The sequence below is a fragment of the Schistocerca piceifrons genome, unplaced genomic scaffold (assembly GCF_021461385.2).
Source record: "Schistocerca piceifrons isolate TAMUIC-IGC-003096 unplaced genomic scaffold, iqSchPice1.1 HiC_scaffold_1684, whole genome shotgun sequence".
NCBI classification, from domain to species: domain Eukaryota; kingdom Metazoa; phylum Arthropoda; class Insecta; order Orthoptera; family Acrididae; genus Schistocerca; species Schistocerca piceifrons.
In genome coordinates this window covers 183,017-200,591 of record NW_025727550.1, presented here as the reverse complement: position 1 = coordinate 200,591, position 17,575 = coordinate 183,017, and the positions used below count along the sequence as shown (strand labels likewise).

Genomic DNA, 17,575 nt, shown 5'->3' with positions numbered 1-17,575 from the left:
GTAAATATCGCTTCGTGCAAGCGTCAGCGTAGCGTCAGTCGAGCAAAGTCGAGACAAGTCAAGCTGAGAGATGTCACACAGTTAATTAATCGGTACGCGACGCAGACAACGCTTTTCCAAGTGTCCCATGTCACGCACCGCAGAGGGCGAACACCTCCACGCAGCAGAGTGGCGCAGTGGAAGCGTGCTGGGCCCATAACCCAGAGGTCCGTGGATCGAAACCACGCTCTGCTAAAATTATTCTTTTTCTTGGGTGCTTCGAGCTCGTTCACTAAGCCTCGGGTGCGATGATTCAGCGTCAACAGCAAACCCTGTAAGTTCTGAAACGACGACGACGTGGTGTGAAGAATACGAGAAACACTTCCTAAGACGCAGACTTTCTTACGATTCTGCAGCAACTACATTTCTCGATCACAACGTTAATGTCCTTTCGGGCCACACGTGCAACTTTTGCGATATAAAAATCGCACCTCCCCGGCGGGGAATCGAACCCGGGTCTCCCGCGTGACAGGCGGGGATACTAACCACTATACTACCGAGGAATACGCAATCGGTACCTACAATGCACGCTCACTTATGATTCTCAAGTAGGTGATACATCTCAAATCTAGCGTCCCGATGCTTTCAGAGTCAGCTGCTACGAAATAAAAGTATGCCCCAGGTGAGGCTCGAGCTCACAACCCCGGCATTGCTCACGGCTACTGCCTTATAAGTACCGTGCGCTAACCAATTGCGCCACTGGGGCTACAGCAGGGTGCTTTCAGTTAGCGGTATTCGCTTTGCTGCCAACCTGTTGTGGCTACAGATCCATCATACGACCGTCACCTGCGGCCATACTGCGACTTTAGCACCCGTCTACGGATGCTTCATACGATTCTTGTTTCATATGCTACACTTACAAGCATATCAGCCGCTTGTCATCACCGAAAAATTGCAGAAAACGCGCGCCTTGCCGTCTGCTACCTGTCCAACGGCGAGGGCAGATGTGTGGCAAGCTCTAAGCTATGCAGGCGCACCATGGCCGAGCAGCTAGAGGGGAGATGCCTTCCTTGGCAGCTCCCTGCAGAGTGCGGAAGACCGGAGTGGCCGCGCCGCCGTTGTCAGTGGACGACACGCAGTTGACGAGCCACCGAGAACGCGTTGCTCCGCGATGTGTAGCAGCCTCTTATTACGAAACGCGAACAGTGGCCCTGTGGCGCAACGGATAACGCGTCTGACTACGGATCAGAAGATTCCAGGTTCGAATCCTGGCAGGGTCGGCATTTTGTTAGTTGCGGGCGCGTAGCTAGGCAGTGCGTTCGAATGTTTCCACCTGCGTGCAGTGCAATGTCAATCCTGAGCATCTCGCAGCTGCATCTCGAGACGATCGTGGTAAATATCGCTTCGTGCAAGCGTCAGCGTAGCGTCAGTCGAGCAAAGTCGAGACAAGTCAAGCTGAGAGATGTCACACAGTTAATTAATCGGTACGCGACGCAGACAACGCTTTTCCAAGTGTCCCATGTCACGCACCGCAGAGGGCGAACACCTCCACGCAGCAGAGTGGCGCAGTGGAAGCGTGCTGGGCCCATAACCCAGAGGTCCGTGGATCGAAACCACGCTCTGCTAAAATTATTCTTTTTCTTGGGTGCTTCGAGCTCGTTCACTAAGCCTCGGGTGCGATGATTCAGCGTCAACGGCAAACCCTGTAAGTTCTGAAACGACGACGACGTGGTGTGAAGAATACGAGAAACACTTCCTAAGACGCAGACTTTCTTACGATTCTGCAGCAACTACATTTCTCGATCACAACGTTAATGTCCTTTCGGGCCACACGTGCAACTTTTGCGATATAAAAATCGCACCTCCCCGGCGGGGAATCGAACCCCGGTCTCCCGCGTGACAGGCGGGGATACTAACCACTATACTACCGAGGAATACGCAATCCGTACCTACAATGCACGCTCACTTATGATTCTCAAGTAGGTGATACATCTCAAATCTAGCGTCCCGATGCTTTCAGAGTCAGCTGCTACGAAATAAAAGTATGCCCCAGGTGAGGCTCGAACTCACAACCCCGGCATTGCTCACGGCTACTGCCTTATAAGTACCGTGCGCTAACCAATTGCGCCACTGGGGCTACAGCAGGGTGCTTTCAGTTAGCGGTATTCGCTTTGCTGCCAACCTGTTGTGGCTACAGATCCATCATACGACCGTCACCTGCGGCCATACTGCGACTTTAGCACCCGTCTACGGATGCTTCATACGATTCTTGTTTCATATGCTACACTTACAAGCATATCAGCCGCTTGTCATCACCGAAAAATTGCAGAAAACGCGCGCCTTGCCGTCTGCTACCTGTCCAACGGCGAGGGCAGATGTGTGGCATGCTCTAAGCTATGCAGGCGCACCATGGCCGAGCAGCTAGAGGGGAGATGCCTTCCTTGGCAGCTCCCTGCAGAGTGCGGAAGACCGGAGTGGCCGCGCCGCCGTTGTCAGTGGACGACACGCAGTTGACGAGCCACCGAGAACGCGTTGCTCCGCGATGTGTAGCAGCCTCTTATTACGAAACGCGAACAGTGGCCCTGTGGCGCAACGGATAACGCGTCTGACTACGGATCAGAAGATTCCAGGTTCGAATCCTGGCAGGGTCGGCATTTTGTTAGTTGCGGGCGCGTAGCTAGGCAGTGCGTTCGAATGTTTCCACCTGCGTGCAGTGCAATGTCAATCCTGAGCATCTCGCAGCTGCATCTCGAGACGATCGTGGTAAATATCGCTTCGTGCAAGCGTCAGCGTAGCGTCAGTCGAGCAAAGTCGAGACAAGTCAAGCTGAGAGATGTCACACAGTTAATTAATCGGTACGCGACGCAGACAACGCTTTTCCAAGTGTCCCATGTCACGCACCGCAGAGGGCGAACACCTCCACGCAGCAGAGTGGCGCAGTGGAAGCGTGCTGGGCCCATAACCCAGAGGTCCGTGGATCGAAACCACGCTCTGCTAAAATTATTCTTTTTCTTGGGTGCTTCGAGCTCGTTCACTAAGCCTCGGGTGCGATGATTCAGCGTCAACAGCAAACCCTGTAAGTTCTGAAACGACGACGACGTGGTGTGAAGAATACGAGAAACACTTCCTAAGACGCAGACTTTCTTACGATTCTGCAGCAACTACATTTCTCGATCACAACGTTAATGTCCTTTCGGGCCACACGTGCAACTTTTGCGATATAAAAATCGCACCTCCCCGGCGGGGAATCGAACCCCGGTCTCCCGCGTGACAGGCGGGGATACTAACCACTATACTACCGAGGAATACGCAATCCGTACCTACAATGCACGCTCACTTATGATTCTCAAGTAGGTGATACATCTCAAATCTAGCGTCCCGATGCTTTCAGAGTCAGCTGCTACGAAATAAAAGTATGCCCCAGGTGAGGCTCGAACTCACAACCCCGGCATTGCTCACGGCTACTGCCTTATAAGTACCGTGCGCTAACCAATTGCGCCACTGGGGCTACAGCAGGGTGCTTTCAGTTAGCGGTATTCGCTTTGCTGCCAACCTGTTGTGGCTACAGATCCATCATACGACCGTCACCTGCGGCCATACTGCGACTTTAGCACCCGTCTACGGATGCTTCATACGATTCTTGTTTCATATGCTACACTTACAAGCATATCAGCCGCTTGTCATCACCGAAAAATTGCAGAAAACGCGCGCCTTGCCGTCTGCTACCTGTCCAACGGCGAGGGCAGATGTGTGGCATGCTCTAAGCTATGCAGGCGCACCATGGCCGAGCAGCTAGAGGGGAGATGCCTTCCTTGGCAGCTCCCTGCAGAGTGCGGAAGACCGGAGTGGCCGCGCCGCCGTTGTCAGTGGACGACACGCAGTTGACGAGCCACCGAGAACGCGTTGCTCTGCGATGTGTAGCAGCCTCTTATTACGAAACGCGAACAGTGGCCCTGTGGCGCAACGGATAACGCGTCTGACTACGGATCAGAAGATTCCAGGTTCGAATCCTGGCAGGGTCGGCATTTTGTTACTTGCGGGCGCGTAGCTAGGCAGTGCGTTCGAATGTTTCCACCTGCGTGCAGTGCAATGTCAATCCTGAGCATCTCGCAGCTGCATCTCGAGACGATCGTGGTAAATATCGCTTCGTGCAAGCGTCAGCGTAGCGTCAGTCGAGCAAAGTCGAGACAAGTCAAGCTGAGAGATGTCACACAGTTAATTAATCGGTACGCGACGCAGACAACGCTTTTCCAAGTGTCCCATGTCACGCACCGCAGAGGGCGAACACCTCCACGCAGCAGAGTGGCGCAGTGGAAGCGTGCTGGGCCCATAACCCAGAGGTCCGTGGATCGAAACCACGCTCTGCTAAAATTATTCTTTTTCTTGGGTGCTTCGAGCTCGTTCACTAAGCCTCGGGTGCGATGATTCAGCGTCAACAGCAAACCCTGTAAGTTCTGAAACGACGACGACGTGGTGTGAAGAATACGAGAAACACTTCCTAAGACGCAGACTTTCTTACGATTCTGCAGCAACTACATTTCTCGATCACAACGTTAATGTCCTTTCGGGCCACACGTGCAACTTTTGCGATATAAAAATCGCACATCCCCGGCGGGGAATCGAACCCCGGTCTCCCGCGTGACAGGCGGGGATACTAACCACTATACTACCGAGGAATACGCAAACCGTACCTACAATGCACGCTCACTTATGATTCTCAAGTAGGTGATACATCTCAAATCTAGCGTCCCGATGCTTTCAGAGTCAGCTGCTACGAAATAAAAGTATGCCCCAGGTGAGGCTCGAACTCACAACCCCGGCATTGCTCACGGCTACTGCCTTATAAGTACCGTGCGCTAACCAATTGCGCCACTGGGGCTACAGCAGGGTGCTTTCAGTTAGCGGTATTCGCTTTGCTGCCAACCTATTGTGGCTACAGATCCATCATACGACCGTCACCTGCGGCCATACTGCGACTTTAGCACCCGTCTACGGATGCTTCATACGATTCTTGTTTCATATGCTACACTTACAAGCATATCAGCCGCTTGTCATCACCGAAAAATTGCAGAAAACGCGCGCCTTGCCGTCTGCTACCTGTCCAACGGCGAGGGCAGATGTGTGGCATGCTCTAAGCTATGCAGGCGCACCATGGCCGAGCAGCTAGAGGGGAGATGCCTTCCTTGGCAGCTCCCTGCAGAGTGCGGAAGACCGGAGTGGCCGCGCCGCCGTTGTCAGTGGACGACACGCAGTTGACGAGCCACCGAGAACGCGTTGCTCCGCGATGTGTAGCAGCCTCTTATTACGAAACGCGAACAGTGGCCCTGTGGCGCAACGGATAACGCGTCTGACTACGGATCAGAAGATTCCAGGTTCGAATCCTGGCAGGGTCGGCATTTTGTTAGTTGCGGGCGCGTAGCTAGGCAGTGCGTTCGAATGTTTCCACCTGCGTGCAGTGCAATGTCAATCCTGAGCATCTCGCAGCTGCATCTCGAGACGATCGTGGTAAATATCGCTTCGTGCAAGCGTCAGCGTAGCGTCAGTCGAGCAAAGTCGAGACAAGTCAAGCTGAGAGATGTCACACAGTTAATTAATCGGTACGCGACGCAGACAACGCTTTTCCAAGTGTCCCATGTCACGCACCGCAGAGGGCGAACACCTCCACGCAGCAGAGTGGCGCAGTGGAAGCGTGCTGGGCCCATAACCCAGAGGTCCGTGGATCGAAACCACGCTCTGCTAAAATTATTCTTTTTCTTGGGTGCTTCGAGCTCGTTCACTAAGCCTCGGGTGCGATGATTCAGCGTCAACAGCAAACCCTGTAAGTTCTGAAACGACGACGACGTGGTGTGAAGAATACGAGAAACACTTCCTAAGACGCAGACTTTCTTACGATTCTGCAGCAACTACATTTCTCGATCACAACGTTAATGTCCTTTCGGGCCACACGTGCAACTTTTGCGATATAAAAATCGCACATCCCCGGCGGGGAATCGAACCCCGGTCTCCCGCGTGACAGGCGGGGATACTAACCACTATACTACCGAGGAATACGCAAACCGTACCTACAATGCACGCTCACTTATGATTCTCAAGTAGGTGATACATCTCAAATCTAGCGTCCCGATGCTTTCAGAGTCAGCTGCTACGAAATAAAAGTATGCCCCAGGTGAGGCTCGAACTCACAACCCCGGCATTGCTCACGGCTACTGCCTTATAAGTACCGTGCGCTAACCAATTGCGCCACTGGGGCTACAGCAGGGTGCTTTCAGTTAGCGGTATTCGCTTTGCTGCCAACCTATTGTGGCTACAGATCCATCATACGACCGTCACCTGCGGCCATACTGCGACTTTAGCACCCGTCTACGGATGCTTCATACGATTCTTGTTTCATATGCTACACTTACAAGCATATCAGCCGCTTGTCATCACCGAAAAATTGCAGAAAACGCGCGCCTTGCCGTCTGCTACCTGTCCAACGGCGAGGGCAGATGTGTGGCATGCTCTAAGCTATGCAGGCGCACCATGGCCGAGCAGCTAGAGGGGAGATGCCTTCCTTGGCAGCTCCCTGCAGAGTGCGGAAGACCGGAGTGGCCGCGCCGCCGTTGTCAGTGGACGACACGCAGTTGACGAGCCACCGAGAACGCGTTGCTCCGCGATGTGTAGCAGCCTCTTATTACGAAACGCGAACAGTGGCCCTGTGGCGCAACGGATAACGCGTCTGACTACGGATCAGAAGATTCCAGGTTCGAATCCTGGCAGGGTCGGCATTTTGTTAGTTGCGGGCGCGTAGCTAGGCAGTGCGTTCGAATGTTTCCACCTGCGTGCAGTGCAATGTCAATCCTGAGCATCTCGCAGCTGCATCTCGAGACGATCGTGGTAAATATCGCTTCGTGCAAGCGTCAGCGTAGCGTCAGTCGAGCAAAGTCGAGACAAGTCAAGCTGAGAGATGTCACACAGTTAATTAATCGGTACGCGACGCAGACAACGCTTTTCCAAGTGTCCCATGTCACGCACCGCAGAGGGCGAACACCTCCACGCAGCAGAGTGGCGCAGTGGAAGCGTGCTGGGCCCATAACCCAGAGGTCCGTGGATCGAAACCACGCTCTGCTAAAATTATTCTTTTTCTTGGGTGCTTCGAGCTCGTTCACTAAGCCTCGGGTGCGATGATTCAGCGTCAACAGCAAACCCTGTAAGTTCTGAAACGACGACGACGTGGTGTGAAGAATACGAGAAACACTTCCTAAGACGCAGACTTTCTTACGATTCTGCAGCAACTACATTTCTCGATCACAACGTTAATGTCCTTTCGGGCCACACGTGCAACTTTTGCGATATAAAAATCGCACCTCCCCGGCGGGGAATCGAACCCCGGTCTCCCTCGTGACAGGCGGGGATACTAACCACTATACTACCGAGGAATACGCAATCGGTACCTACAATGCACGCTCACTTATGATTCTCAAGTAGGTGATACATCTCAAATCTAGCGTCCCGATGCTTTCAGAGTCAGCTGCTACGAAATAAAAGTATGCCCCCGGTGAGGCTCGAACTCACAACCCCGGCATTGCTCACGGCTACTGCCTTATAAGTACCGTGCGCTAACCAATTGCGCCACTGGGGCTACAGCAGAGTGCTTACAGTTAGCGGTATTCACTTTGATGCCAACCTGTTGTGGCTACAGACCCGTCATACGACCGTCACCTGCGGCCATACTACGACTTTAGCACCTGTCTACGAATGCTTCACACGATTCTTGTTTTATATGCTACACTTACAAGCATGTCAACCGCTTGTCATCACCGAAAAAATGCAAAAAAACGGGCGCCTGGCATTCCGCTACCTGTCCAACAGCGACGGCAGATGTGTGGCAAGCTCTAAGCTGTGCAGGCGCTCCGTGGCCGAGCAGCTGGAGGAGAGATGCCTTCCTTGGTGGCAGCTCCCTGCAGAGTGCGGAAGACCAGAGTGGGCGCGCCGACGTTGTCAGTGGATGGCATGCAATTGCCGAGCCACGGAGAACACGTTGCTTTGCGATGTGCACCCGCCTCGTAGCAGAAAACGCGAACGGTGGCCCTGTGGCGCAACGGATAACGCGTCTGACTACGGATCAGAAGATTCCAGGTTCGAATCCTGGCAGGGTCGGCATTTTGTTAGTTGCGGGCGCGTAGCTAGGCAGTGCATTCGAATGTCTCCACCTTCGTGGAGTGCAATGTTAATCCTGAGCATCTCGCAGCTGCATCTCGAGACGATCGCGGTAAATATCGCTTGGTGCAAGCGTCAGCGTAGCGTCAGTCGAGCAAAGTCGAGACAAGTCAAGCTGGGAGATGCTACACAGTTAATTAAACGGTAGGCGACGCAGACAACGCTTTTCCAAGTGTCCCATGTCACGCACCGAAGAGCGCGCTTCTCTCCGCACAGCAGAGTGGCGCAGTGGAAGCGTGCTGGGCCCATAACCCAGAGGTCCGTGGATCGAAACCACGCTCTGCTAAAATTATGATGCATACTGTCGTGTCTCTGGAGCGCGTCTCAATCAGGGTAAATGTAAGTTCCTTGATATTCGAGGATTTCGCGATGCTGACGTCCCTTGGGCCACTTTTGTCGATCGCCATACGTCCTTGGGGATTATCATTGATCGGTGTCCTCTAAAAATGGCGGCTCTCAATTGGAAATCTGTCACCGAGAAGATACAGGGGGCTCTGATGGTCCATGAGCAGCGCTCTGCTACCATTTTGCAAAAAGTCAGAATTTTAGACACCTACGTTCTATGTAAAGCTTATTATGTTGCTCAGCTGTTCCCACTTCCCATGATGGTGGCGAAAAGGTTGCGCCAATTGTCTAGCAGGTTTATATGGAAGGGCCATCTATTCAAGTTACGTTACGAGGTAATGACGAAACCGCGTCTCTCCGGAGGCTTGGGCCTCTCTGACATTACTCGCAAGGCGTCTGCTTTGTACGTCCGCCGAACGACTCTAATTGTTACGCAAGAAGTGACTTCAATTACATCCAGGCTTTTTACTGTTGTGCGTCCGGCGAGCCTTGCTCCACCTGTCGATGTCGGACGCCTAAATTTTAAGTTGAAACACATTCGGGAATTTTACATTGCGGTGAGTTATCTCGGTGACGTCTTCTTGCGGCGACCGGTGCCAACGACCAAGGGCTTGATTGCCCGCTGGGAGGGGCTGGCCGGTCCCAATCCAATAGAACTGGCGTCTCCATCTGTGTCCTGGAGGAACGTCTGGAAGAACGTTAGTCTGCCGATCCACTCTATGGCCGTGGCGTCCACGTGGTATAGGGTAATAAATAATTTGGTTCCCACCAATGTACGACTGCACCGTATTGGTCTTTCTGACACGGACACCTGTACTCGGTGTGGTCTCCTGGATACCCTTGAACATCGATTCACCTGCTGTGGGCACCTTGCTAATTGGCGTTGGCTCAGGAAACAACTTGCTTTTGTCACTAGGTCTGCTGAAGCCGCTTATACTATTGACATCATCGTCCGGCCCGATTCTTCCTTTTTTCCGCGGACGAAGCTCCATACCGTCATGTGGTTGATTGGCCATTTCGTACATTTTGTCAACAGTTGTCATGAAGAGGATGGACACCTAGCGTTTCGGCAGTACATGCTTACTGCTTACTGGCAGCGCTTGCGATTGCCAGGCCTCCGAGATGATTTTGCCAATATGCTTAGCCTGACATTTGAAAGAGAGGGTGTTGGCTAAGGTCACCTGTGTGAGCCATTTTCTTTTATACTGTTTCTGGATTTGCCGCCTTTATATATGTTTCTTCTCTACACCAGGACTGAAGTTTTCGTGTTTTAATCTTTATATCCCGGGTTTCGGCAGGTATTCATTTTGATGCGACGCCAATGGAATTACTCTGCGTTTGTGAAAAAAAAAAAAAAAAAAAAAAATAACCCAGAGGTCCGTGGATCGAAACCACGCTCTGCTAAAATTATTCTTTTTCTTGGGTGCTTCGAGCTCGATCATTAATCTTGGGGTGCGCTGATTCAGCGTCGACAGCAAACCCTGTGAGTTGTGAAACGACGACGTCGTGTGCAGAATACGAGAAACACTTCCTAAGACGCAGACTTTCTTACGATTTTTTAGCAATTACATTCCTTGATCACAACGGTAATGCTTTTTCGGGCCACACGTGCAACCTTCGCGATATAAAAATCGCATCTCCCCGGCGGGGAATCGAACCCCGGTGTCCCGCGTGACAGGCGGGGGTACTAACCACTATACTACCGAGGAACACGCGGTCGTTGACTGCAGTGCACGCATATTTATGGTCTCTCAGGTACGTGATACATCTCAAATCTAGCGTCCCGATGCTTCCATAGTCAGCTGCTACGAAATAAAAGTATGCCCCAGGTGAGGCTCGAACTCACAACCCCGGCATTGCTCACGGCTACTGCCTTATAAGTACCGTGCGCTAACCAATTGCGCCACTGGGGCTACAGCAGAGTGCTTACAGTTAGCGGTATTCACTTTGATGCCAACCTGTTGTGGCTACAGACCCGTCATACGACCGTCACCTGCGGCCATACTACGACTTTAGCACCTGTCTACGAATGCTTCACACGATTCTTGTTTTATATGCTACACTTACAAGCATGTCAACCGCTTGTCATCACCGAAAAAATGCAAAAAAACGGGCGCCTGGCATTCCGCTACCTGTCCAACAGCGACGGCAGATGTGTGGCAAGCTCTAAGCTGTGCAGGCGCTCCGTGGCCGAGCAGCTGGAGGAGAGATGCCTTCCTTGGTGGCAGCTCCCTGCAGAGTGCGGAAGACCAGAGTGGCCGCGCCGACGTTGTCAGTGGATGGCATGCAATTGCCGAGCCACGGAGAACACGTTGCTTTGCGATGTGCACCCGCCTCGTAGCAGAAAACGCGAACGGTGGCCCTGTGGCGCAACGGATAACGCGTCTGACTACGGATCAGAAGATTCCAGGTTCGAATCCTGGCAGGGTCGGCATTTTGTTAGTTGCGGGCGCGTAGCTAGGCAGTGCATTCGAATGTCTCCACCTTCGTGGAGTGCAATGTTAATCCTGAGCATCTCGCAGCTGCATCTCGAGACGATCGCGGTAAATATCGCTTGGTGCAAGCGTCAGCGTAGCGTCAGTCGAGCAAAGTCGAGACAAGTCAAGCTGGGAGATGCTACACAGTTAATTAAACGGTAGGCGACGCAGACAACGCTTTTCCAAGTGTCCCATGTCACGCACCGAAGAGCGCGCTTCTCTCCGCACAGCAGAGTGGCGCAGTGGAAGCGTGCTGGGCCCATAACCCAGAGGTCCGTGGATCGAAACCACGCTCTGCTAAAATTATTCTTTTTCTTGGGTGCTTCGAGCTCGATCATTAATCTTGGGGTGCGCTGATTCAGCGTCGACAGCAAACCCTGTGAGTTGTGAAACGACGACGTCGTGTGCAGAATACGAGAAACACTTCCTAAGACGCAGACTTTCTTACGATTTTTTAGCAATTACATTCCTTGATCACAACGGTAATGCTTTTTCGGGCCACACGTGCAACCTTCGCGATATAAAAATCGCATCTCCCCGGCGGGGAATCGAACCCCGGTGTCCCGCGTGACAGGCGGGGGTACTAACCACTACACTACCGAGGAACACGCGGTCGTTGACTGCAGTGCACGCATATTTATGGTCTCTCAGGTACGTGATACATCTCAAATCTAGCGTCCCGATGCTTCCATAGTCAGCTGCTACGAAATAAAAGTATGCCCCAGGTGAGGCTCGAACTCACAACCCCGGCATTGCTCACGGCTACTGCCTTATAAGTACCGTGCGCTAACCAATTGCGCCACTGGGGCTACAGCAGAGTGCTTACAGTTAGCGGTATTCACTTTGATGCCAACCTGTTGTGGCTACAGACCCGTCATACGACCGTCACCTGCGGCCATACTACGACTTTAGCACCTGTCTACGAATGCTTCACACGATTCTTGTTTTATATGCTACACTTACAAGCATGTCAACCGCTTGTCATCACCGAAAAAATGCAAAAAAACGGGCGCCTGGCATTCCGCTACCTGTCCAACAGCGACGGCAGATGTGTGGCAAGCTCTAAGCTGTGCAGGCGCTCCGTGGCCGAGCAGCTGGAGGAGAGATGCCTTCCTTGGTGGCAGCTCCCTGCAGAGTGCGGAAGACCAGAGTGGCCGCGCCGACGTTGTCAGTGGATGGCATGCAATTGCCGAGCCACGGAGAACACGTTGCTTTGCGATGTGCACCCGCCTCGTAGCAGAAAACGCGAACGGTGGCCCTGTGGCGCAACGGATAACGCGTCTGACTACGGATCAGAAGATTCCAGGTTCGAATCCTGGCAGGGTCGGCATTTTGTTAGTTGCGGGCGCGTAGCTAGGCAGTGCATTCGAATGTCTCCACCTTCGTGGAGTGCAATGTTAATCCTGAGCATCTCGCAGCTGCATCTCGAGACGATCGCGGTAAATATCGCTTGGTGCAAGCGTCAGCGTAGCGTCAGTCGAGCAAAGTCGAGACAAGTCAAGCTGGGAGATGCTACACAGTTAATTAAACGGTAGGCGACGCAGACAACGCTTTTCCAAGTGTCCCATGTCACGCACCGAAGAGCGCGCTTCTCTCCGCACAGCAGAGTGGCGCAGTGGAAGCGTGCTGGGCCCATAACCCAGAGGTCCGTGGATCGAAACCACGCTCTGCTAAAATTATTCTTTTTCTTGGGTGCTTCGAGCTCGATCATTAATCTTGGGGTGCGCTGATTCAGCGTCGACAGCAAACCCTGTGAGTTGTGAAACGACGACGTCGTGTGCAGAATACGAGAAACACTTCCTAAGACGCAGACTTTCTTACGATTTTTTAGCAATTACATTCCTTGATCACAACGGTAATGCTTTTTCGGGCCACACGTGCAACCTTCGCGATATAAAAATCACATCTCCCCGGCGGGGAATCGAACCCCGGTCTCCCGCGTGACAGGCGGGGATACTAACCACTATACTACCGAGGAACACGCGGTCTTTGACTGCAGTGCACGCACATTTATGGTCTCTCAGGTACGTGATACATCTCAAATCTAGCGTCCCGATGCTTCCATAGTCAGCTGCTACGAAATAAAAGTATGCCCCAGGTGAGGCTCGAACTCACAACCCCGGCATTGCTCACGGCTACTGCCTTATAAGTACCGTGCGCTAACCAATTGCGCCACTGGGGCTACAGCAGAGTGCTTACAGTTAGCGGTATTCACTTTGATGCCAACCTGTTGTGGCTACAGACCCGTCATACGACCGTCACCTGCGGCCATACTACGACTTTAGCACCTGTCTACGAATGCTTCACACGATTCTTGTTTTATATGCTACACTTACAAGCATGTCAACCGCTTGTCATCACCGAAAAAATGCAAAAAAACGGGCGCCTGGCATTCCGCTACCTGTCCAACAGCGACGGCAGATGTGTGGCAAGCTCTAAGCTGTGCAGGCGCTCCGTGGCCGAGCAGCTGGAGGAGAGATGCCTTCCTTGGTGGCAGCTCCCTGCAGAGTGCGGAAGACCAGAGTGGCCGCGCCGACGTTGTCAGTGGATGGCATGCAATTGCCGAGCCACGGAGAACACGTTGCTTTGCGATGTGCACCCGCCTCGTAGCAGAAAACGCGAACGGTGGCCCTGTGGCGCAACGGATAACGCGTCTGACTACGGATCAGAAGATTCCAGGTTCGAATCCTGGCAGGGTCGGCATTTTGTTAGTTGCGGGCGCGTAGCTAGGCAGTGCATTCGAATGTCTCCACCTTCGTGGAGTGCAATGTTAATCCTGAGCATCTCGCAGCTGCATCTCGAGACGATCGCGGTAAATATCGCTTGGTGCAAGCGTCAGCGTAGCGTCAGTCGAGCAAAGTCGAGACAAGTCAAGCTGGGAGATGCTACACAGTTAATTAAACGGTAGGCGACGCAGACAACGCTTTTCCAAGTGTCCCATGTCACGCACCGAAGAGCGCGCTTCTCTCCGCACAGCAGAGTGGCGCAGTGGAAGCGTGCTGGGCCCATAACCCAGAGGTCCGTGGATCGAAACCACGCTCTGCTAAAATTATTCTTTTTCTTGGGTGCTTCGAGCTCGATCATTAATCTTGGGGTGCGCTGATTCAGCGTCGACAGCAAACCCTGTGAGTTGTGAAACGACGACGTCGTGTGCAGAATACGAGAAACACTTCCTAAGACGCAGACTTTCTTACGATTTTTTAGCAATTACATTCCTTGATCACAACGGTAATGCTTTTTCGGGCCACACGTGCAACCTTCGCGATATAAAAATCGCATCTCCCCGGCGGGGAATCGAACCCCGGTCTCCCGCGTGACAGGCGGGGATACTAACCACTATACTACCGAGGAACACGCGGTCTTTGACTGCAGTGCACGCACATTTATGGTCTCTCAGGTACGTGATACATCTCAAATCTAGCGTCCCGATGCTTCCATAGTCAGCTGCTACGAAATAAAAGTATGCCCCAGGTGAGGCTCGAACTCACAACCCCGGCATTGCTCACGGCTACTGCCTTATAAGTACCGTGCGCTAACCAATTGCGCCACTGGGGCTACAGCAGAGTGCTTACAGTTAGCGGTATTCACTTTGATGCCAACCTGTTGTGGCTACAGACCCGTCATACGACCGTCACCTGCGGCCATACTACGACTTTAGCACCTGTCTACGAATGCTTCACACGATTCTTGTTTTATATGCTACACTTACAAGCATGTCAACCGCTTGTCATCACCGAAAAAATGCAAAAAAACGGGCGCCTGGCATTCCGCTACCTGTCCAACAGCGACGGCAGATGTGTGGCAAGCTCTAAGCTGTGCAGGCGCTCCGTGGCCGAGCAGCTGGAGGAGAGATGCCTTCCTTGGTGGCAGCTCCCTGCAGAGTGCGGAAGACCAGAGTGGCCGCGCCGACGTTGTCAGTGGATGGCATGCAATTGCCGAGCCACGGAGAACACGTTGCTTTGCGATGTGCACCCGCCTCGTAGCAGAAAACGCGAACGGTGGCCCTGTGGCGCAACGGATAACGCGTCTGACTACGGATCAGAAGATTCCAGGTTCGAATCCTGGCAGGGTCGGCATTTTGTTAGTTGCGGGCGCGTAGCTAGGCAGTGCATTCGAATGTCTCCACCTTCGTGGAGTGCAATGTTAATCCTGAGCATCTCGCAGCTGCATCTCGAGACGATCGCGGTAAATATCGCTTGGTGCAAGCGTCAGCGTAGCGTCAGTCGAGCAAAGTCGAGACAAGTCAAGCTGGGAGATGCTACACAGTTAATTAAACGGTAGGCGACGCAGACAACGCTTTTCCAAGTGTCCCATGTCACGCACCGAAGAGCGCGCTTCTCTCCGCACAGCAGAGTGGCGCAGTGGAAGCGTGCTGGGCCCATAACCCAGAGGTCCGTGGATCGAAACCACGCTCTGCTAAAATTATTCTTTTTCTTGGGTGCTTCGAGCTCGATCATTAATCTTGGGGTGCGCTGATTCAGCGTCGACAGCAAACCCTGTGAGTTGTGAAACGACGACGTCGTGTGCAGAATACGAGAAACACTTCCTAAGACGCAGACTTTCTTACGATTTTTTAGCAATTACATTCCTTGATCACAACGGTAATGCTTTTTCGGGCCACACGTGCAACCTTCGCGATATAAAAATCGCATCTCCCCGGCGGGGAATCGAACCCCGGTGTCCCGCGTGACAGGCGGGGGTACTAACCACTATACTACCGAGGAACACGCGGTCGTTGACTGCAGTGCACGCATATTTATGGTCTCTCAGGTACGTGATACATCTCAAATCTAGCGTCCCGATGCTTCCATAGTCAGCTGCTACGAAATAAAAGTATGCCCCAGGTGAGGCTCGAACTCACAACCCCGGCATTGCTCACGGCTACTGCCTTATAAGTACCGTGCGCTAACCAATTGCGCCACTGGGGCTACAGCAGAGTGCTTACAGTTAGCGGTATTCACTTTGATGCCAACCTGTTGTGGCTACAGACCCGTCATACGACCGTCACCTGCGGCCATACTACGACTTTAGCACCTGTCTACGAATGCTTCACACGATTCTTGTTTTATATGCTACACTTACAAGCATGTCAACCGCTTGTCATCACCGAAAAAATGCAAAAAAACGGGCGCCTGGCATTCCGCTACCTGTCCAACAGCGACGGCAGATGTGTGGCAAGCTCTAAGCTGTGCAGGCGCTCCGTGGCCGAGCAGCTGGAGGAGAGATGCCTTCCTTGGTGGCAGCTCCCTGCAGAGTGCGGAAGACCAGAGTGGCCGCGCCGACGTTGTCAGTGGATGGCATGCAATTGCCGAGCCACGGAGAACACGTTGCTTTGCGATGTGCACCCGCCTCGTAGCAGAAAACGCGAACGGTGGCCCTGTGGCGCAACGGATAACGCGTCTGACTACGGATCAGAAGATTCCAGGTTCGAATCCTGGCAGGGTCGGCATTTTGTTAGTTGCGGGCGCGTAGCTAGGCAGTGCATTCGAATGTCTCCACCTTCGTGGAGTGCAATGTTAATCCTGAGCATCTCGCAGCTGCATCTCGAGACGATCGCGGTAAATATCGCTTGGTGCAAGCGTCAGCGTAGCGTCAGTCGAGCAAAGTCGAGACAAGTCAAGCTGGGAGATGCTACACAGTTAATTAAACGGTAGGCGACGCAGACAACGCTTTTCCAAGTGTCCCATGTCACGCACCGAAGAGCGCGCTTCTCTCCGCACAGCAGAGTGGCGCAGTGGAAGCGTGCTGGGCCCATAACCCAGAGGTCCGTGGATCGAAACCACGCTCTGCTAAAATTATTCTTTTTCTTGGGTGCTTCGAGCTCGATCATTAATCTTGGGGTGCGCTGATTCAGCGTCGACAGCAAACCCTGTGAGTTGTGAAACGACGACGTCGTGTGCAGAATACGAGAAACACTTCCTAAGACGCAGACTTTCTTACGATTTTTTAGCAATTACATTCCTTGATCACAACGGTAATGCTTTTTCGGGCCACACGTGCAACCTTCGCGATATAAAAATCGCATCTCCCCGGCGGGGAATCGAACCCCGGTGTCCCGCGTGACAGGCGGGGGTACTAACCACTATACTACCGAGGAACACGCGGTCGTCGACTGCAGTGCACGCATATTTATGGTCTCTCAGGTACGTGATACATCTCAAATCTAGCGTCCCGATGCTTCCATAGTCAGCTGCTACGAAATAAAAGTATGCCCCAGGTGAGGCTCGAACTCACAACCCCGGCATTGCTCACGGCTACTGCCTTATAAGTACCGTGCGCTAACCAATTGCGCCACTGGGGCTACAGCAGAGTGCTTACAGTTAGCGGTATTCACTTTGATGCCAACCTGTTGTGGCTACAGACCCGTCATACGACCGTCACCTGCGGCCATACTACGACTTTAGCACCTGTCTACGAATGCTTCACACGATTCTTGTTTTATATGCTACACTTACAAGCATGTCAACCGCTTGTCATCACCGAAAAAATGCAAAAAAACGGGCGCCTGGCATTCCGCTACCTGTCCAACAGCGACGGCAGATGTGTGGCAAGCTCTAAGCTGTGCAGGCGCTCCG

At 52.8% G+C, this 17,575-nt stretch overlaps 47 non-coding genes across 47 annotated transcripts; 23 read left to right on the top strand and 24 right to left on the bottom strand.

The window, feature by feature from the left end:
- The first annotated feature begins 162 nt into the window (after window positions 1-162).
- On the top strand, window positions 163-234 carry Trnam-cau. The gene has a single exon. It is a non-coding gene; the product is annotated as a tRNA-Met (tRNA).
- Window positions 235-470: 236 nt separating this feature from the next.
- Window positions 471-542, bottom strand: Trnad-guc. Its single transcript has one exon. It is a non-coding gene; the product is annotated as a tRNA-Asp (tRNA).
- Window positions 543-653: 111 nt separating this feature from the next.
- On the bottom strand, window positions 654-745 carry Trnai-uau. The gene is given in 2 exon segments: window positions 654-689; window positions 708-745. It is a non-coding gene; the product is annotated as a tRNA-Ile (tRNA).
- Window positions 746-1,186: 441 nt separating this feature from the next.
- Trnar-acg lies at window positions 1,187-1,259 on the top strand. The gene has a single exon. It is a non-coding gene; the product is annotated as a tRNA-Arg (tRNA).
- Window positions 1,260-1,533: 274 nt separating this feature from the next.
- On the top strand, window positions 1,534-1,605 carry Trnam-cau. The gene has a single exon. It is a non-coding gene; the product is annotated as a tRNA-Met (tRNA).
- Window positions 1,606-1,841: 236 nt separating this feature from the next.
- On the bottom strand, window positions 1,842-1,913 carry Trnad-guc. The gene has a single exon. It is a non-coding gene; the product is annotated as a tRNA-Asp (tRNA).
- Window positions 1,914-2,024: 111 nt separating this feature from the next.
- Trnai-uau lies at window positions 2,025-2,116 on the bottom strand. Its single transcript is given in 2 exon segments — window positions 2,025-2,060; window positions 2,079-2,116. It is a non-coding gene; the product is annotated as a tRNA-Ile (tRNA).
- A 441-nt stretch (window positions 2,117-2,557) lies between these two features.
- Trnar-acg lies at window positions 2,558-2,630 on the top strand. Its single transcript has one exon. It is a non-coding gene; the product is annotated as a tRNA-Arg (tRNA).
- A 274-nt stretch (window positions 2,631-2,904) lies between these two features.
- Trnam-cau lies at window positions 2,905-2,976 on the top strand. The gene has a single exon. It is a non-coding gene; the product is annotated as a tRNA-Met (tRNA).
- A 236-nt stretch (window positions 2,977-3,212) lies between these two features.
- Trnad-guc lies at window positions 3,213-3,284 on the bottom strand. The gene has a single exon. It is a non-coding gene; the product is annotated as a tRNA-Asp (tRNA).
- Window positions 3,285-3,395: 111 nt separating this feature from the next.
- Trnai-uau lies at window positions 3,396-3,487 on the bottom strand. The gene is given in 2 exon segments: window positions 3,396-3,431; window positions 3,450-3,487. It is a non-coding gene; the product is annotated as a tRNA-Ile (tRNA).
- A 441-nt stretch (window positions 3,488-3,928) lies between these two features.
- Trnar-acg lies at window positions 3,929-4,001 on the top strand. Its single transcript has one exon. It is a non-coding gene; the product is annotated as a tRNA-Arg (tRNA).
- A 274-nt stretch (window positions 4,002-4,275) lies between these two features.
- On the top strand, window positions 4,276-4,347 carry Trnam-cau. The gene has a single exon. It is a non-coding gene; the product is annotated as a tRNA-Met (tRNA).
- A 236-nt stretch (window positions 4,348-4,583) lies between these two features.
- Trnad-guc lies at window positions 4,584-4,655 on the bottom strand. Its single transcript has one exon. It is a non-coding gene; the product is annotated as a tRNA-Asp (tRNA).
- Window positions 4,656-4,766: 111 nt separating this feature from the next.
- Window positions 4,767-4,858, bottom strand: Trnai-uau. The gene is given in 2 exon segments: window positions 4,767-4,802; window positions 4,821-4,858. It is a non-coding gene; the product is annotated as a tRNA-Ile (tRNA).
- A 441-nt stretch (window positions 4,859-5,299) lies between these two features.
- Trnar-acg lies at window positions 5,300-5,372 on the top strand. The gene has a single exon. It is a non-coding gene; the product is annotated as a tRNA-Arg (tRNA).
- Window positions 5,373-5,646: 274 nt separating this feature from the next.
- Window positions 5,647-5,718, top strand: Trnam-cau. The gene has a single exon. It is a non-coding gene; the product is annotated as a tRNA-Met (tRNA).
- Window positions 5,719-5,954: 236 nt separating this feature from the next.
- Window positions 5,955-6,026, bottom strand: Trnad-guc. Its single transcript has one exon. It is a non-coding gene; the product is annotated as a tRNA-Asp (tRNA).
- A 111-nt stretch (window positions 6,027-6,137) lies between these two features.
- Window positions 6,138-6,229, bottom strand: Trnai-uau. The gene is given in 2 exon segments: window positions 6,138-6,173; window positions 6,192-6,229. It is a non-coding gene; the product is annotated as a tRNA-Ile (tRNA).
- A 441-nt stretch (window positions 6,230-6,670) lies between these two features.
- Window positions 6,671-6,743, top strand: Trnar-acg. The gene has a single exon. It is a non-coding gene; the product is annotated as a tRNA-Arg (tRNA).
- Window positions 6,744-7,017: 274 nt separating this feature from the next.
- On the top strand, window positions 7,018-7,089 carry Trnam-cau. The gene has a single exon. It is a non-coding gene; the product is annotated as a tRNA-Met (tRNA).
- Window positions 7,090-7,325: 236 nt separating this feature from the next.
- Window positions 7,326-7,397, bottom strand: Trnad-guc. The gene has a single exon. It is a non-coding gene; the product is annotated as a tRNA-Asp (tRNA).
- A 111-nt stretch (window positions 7,398-7,508) lies between these two features.
- Window positions 7,509-7,600, bottom strand: Trnai-uau. Its single transcript is given in 2 exon segments — window positions 7,509-7,544; window positions 7,563-7,600. It is a non-coding gene; the product is annotated as a tRNA-Ile (tRNA).
- A 445-nt stretch (window positions 7,601-8,045) lies between these two features.
- On the top strand, window positions 8,046-8,118 carry Trnar-acg. Its single transcript has one exon. It is a non-coding gene; the product is annotated as a tRNA-Arg (tRNA).
- Window positions 8,119-8,392: 274 nt separating this feature from the next.
- On the top strand, window positions 8,393-8,464 carry Trnam-cau. Its single transcript has one exon. It is a non-coding gene; the product is annotated as a tRNA-Met (tRNA).
- A 1,696-nt stretch (window positions 8,465-10,160) lies between these two features.
- On the bottom strand, window positions 10,161-10,232 carry Trnad-guc. The gene has a single exon. It is a non-coding gene; the product is annotated as a tRNA-Asp (tRNA).
- A 112-nt stretch (window positions 10,233-10,344) lies between these two features.
- Window positions 10,345-10,436, bottom strand: Trnai-uau. Its single transcript is given in 2 exon segments — window positions 10,345-10,380; window positions 10,399-10,436. It is a non-coding gene; the product is annotated as a tRNA-Ile (tRNA).
- Window positions 10,437-10,881: 445 nt separating this feature from the next.
- Window positions 10,882-10,954, top strand: Trnar-acg. Its single transcript has one exon. It is a non-coding gene; the product is annotated as a tRNA-Arg (tRNA).
- A 274-nt stretch (window positions 10,955-11,228) lies between these two features.
- Window positions 11,229-11,300, top strand: Trnam-cau. Its single transcript has one exon. It is a non-coding gene; the product is annotated as a tRNA-Met (tRNA).
- Window positions 11,301-11,533: 233 nt separating this feature from the next.
- On the bottom strand, window positions 11,534-11,605 carry Trnad-guc. Its single transcript has one exon. It is a non-coding gene; the product is annotated as a tRNA-Asp (tRNA).
- A 112-nt stretch (window positions 11,606-11,717) lies between these two features.
- Trnai-uau lies at window positions 11,718-11,809 on the bottom strand. Its single transcript is given in 2 exon segments — window positions 11,718-11,753; window positions 11,772-11,809. It is a non-coding gene; the product is annotated as a tRNA-Ile (tRNA).
- Window positions 11,810-12,254: 445 nt separating this feature from the next.
- Trnar-acg lies at window positions 12,255-12,327 on the top strand. Its single transcript has one exon. It is a non-coding gene; the product is annotated as a tRNA-Arg (tRNA).
- A 274-nt stretch (window positions 12,328-12,601) lies between these two features.
- On the top strand, window positions 12,602-12,673 carry Trnam-cau. Its single transcript has one exon. It is a non-coding gene; the product is annotated as a tRNA-Met (tRNA).
- Window positions 12,674-12,906: 233 nt separating this feature from the next.
- On the bottom strand, window positions 12,907-12,978 carry Trnad-guc. Its single transcript has one exon. It is a non-coding gene; the product is annotated as a tRNA-Asp (tRNA).
- Window positions 12,979-13,090: 112 nt separating this feature from the next.
- Trnai-uau lies at window positions 13,091-13,182 on the bottom strand. The gene is given in 2 exon segments: window positions 13,091-13,126; window positions 13,145-13,182. It is a non-coding gene; the product is annotated as a tRNA-Ile (tRNA).
- A 445-nt stretch (window positions 13,183-13,627) lies between these two features.
- Window positions 13,628-13,700, top strand: Trnar-acg. The gene has a single exon. It is a non-coding gene; the product is annotated as a tRNA-Arg (tRNA).
- Window positions 13,701-13,974: 274 nt separating this feature from the next.
- On the top strand, window positions 13,975-14,046 carry Trnam-cau. The gene has a single exon. It is a non-coding gene; the product is annotated as a tRNA-Met (tRNA).
- Window positions 14,047-14,279: 233 nt separating this feature from the next.
- Window positions 14,280-14,351, bottom strand: Trnad-guc. Its single transcript has one exon. It is a non-coding gene; the product is annotated as a tRNA-Asp (tRNA).
- Window positions 14,352-14,463: 112 nt separating this feature from the next.
- Trnai-uau lies at window positions 14,464-14,555 on the bottom strand. Its single transcript is given in 2 exon segments — window positions 14,464-14,499; window positions 14,518-14,555. It is a non-coding gene; the product is annotated as a tRNA-Ile (tRNA).
- A 445-nt stretch (window positions 14,556-15,000) lies between these two features.
- Trnar-acg lies at window positions 15,001-15,073 on the top strand. The gene has a single exon. It is a non-coding gene; the product is annotated as a tRNA-Arg (tRNA).
- A 274-nt stretch (window positions 15,074-15,347) lies between these two features.
- Trnam-cau lies at window positions 15,348-15,419 on the top strand. The gene has a single exon. It is a non-coding gene; the product is annotated as a tRNA-Met (tRNA).
- Window positions 15,420-15,652: 233 nt separating this feature from the next.
- On the bottom strand, window positions 15,653-15,724 carry Trnad-guc. Its single transcript has one exon. It is a non-coding gene; the product is annotated as a tRNA-Asp (tRNA).
- Window positions 15,725-15,836: 112 nt separating this feature from the next.
- On the bottom strand, window positions 15,837-15,928 carry Trnai-uau. Its single transcript is given in 2 exon segments — window positions 15,837-15,872; window positions 15,891-15,928. It is a non-coding gene; the product is annotated as a tRNA-Ile (tRNA).
- A 445-nt stretch (window positions 15,929-16,373) lies between these two features.
- Trnar-acg lies at window positions 16,374-16,446 on the top strand. Its single transcript has one exon. It is a non-coding gene; the product is annotated as a tRNA-Arg (tRNA).
- Window positions 16,447-16,720: 274 nt separating this feature from the next.
- On the top strand, window positions 16,721-16,792 carry Trnam-cau. Its single transcript has one exon. It is a non-coding gene; the product is annotated as a tRNA-Met (tRNA).
- Window positions 16,793-17,025: 233 nt separating this feature from the next.
- Window positions 17,026-17,097, bottom strand: Trnad-guc. Its single transcript has one exon. It is a non-coding gene; the product is annotated as a tRNA-Asp (tRNA).
- Window positions 17,098-17,209: 112 nt separating this feature from the next.
- Window positions 17,210-17,301, bottom strand: Trnai-uau. The gene is given in 2 exon segments: window positions 17,210-17,245; window positions 17,264-17,301. It is a non-coding gene; the product is annotated as a tRNA-Ile (tRNA).
- Between the last annotated feature and the right edge of the window lie 274 nt (window positions 17,302-17,575).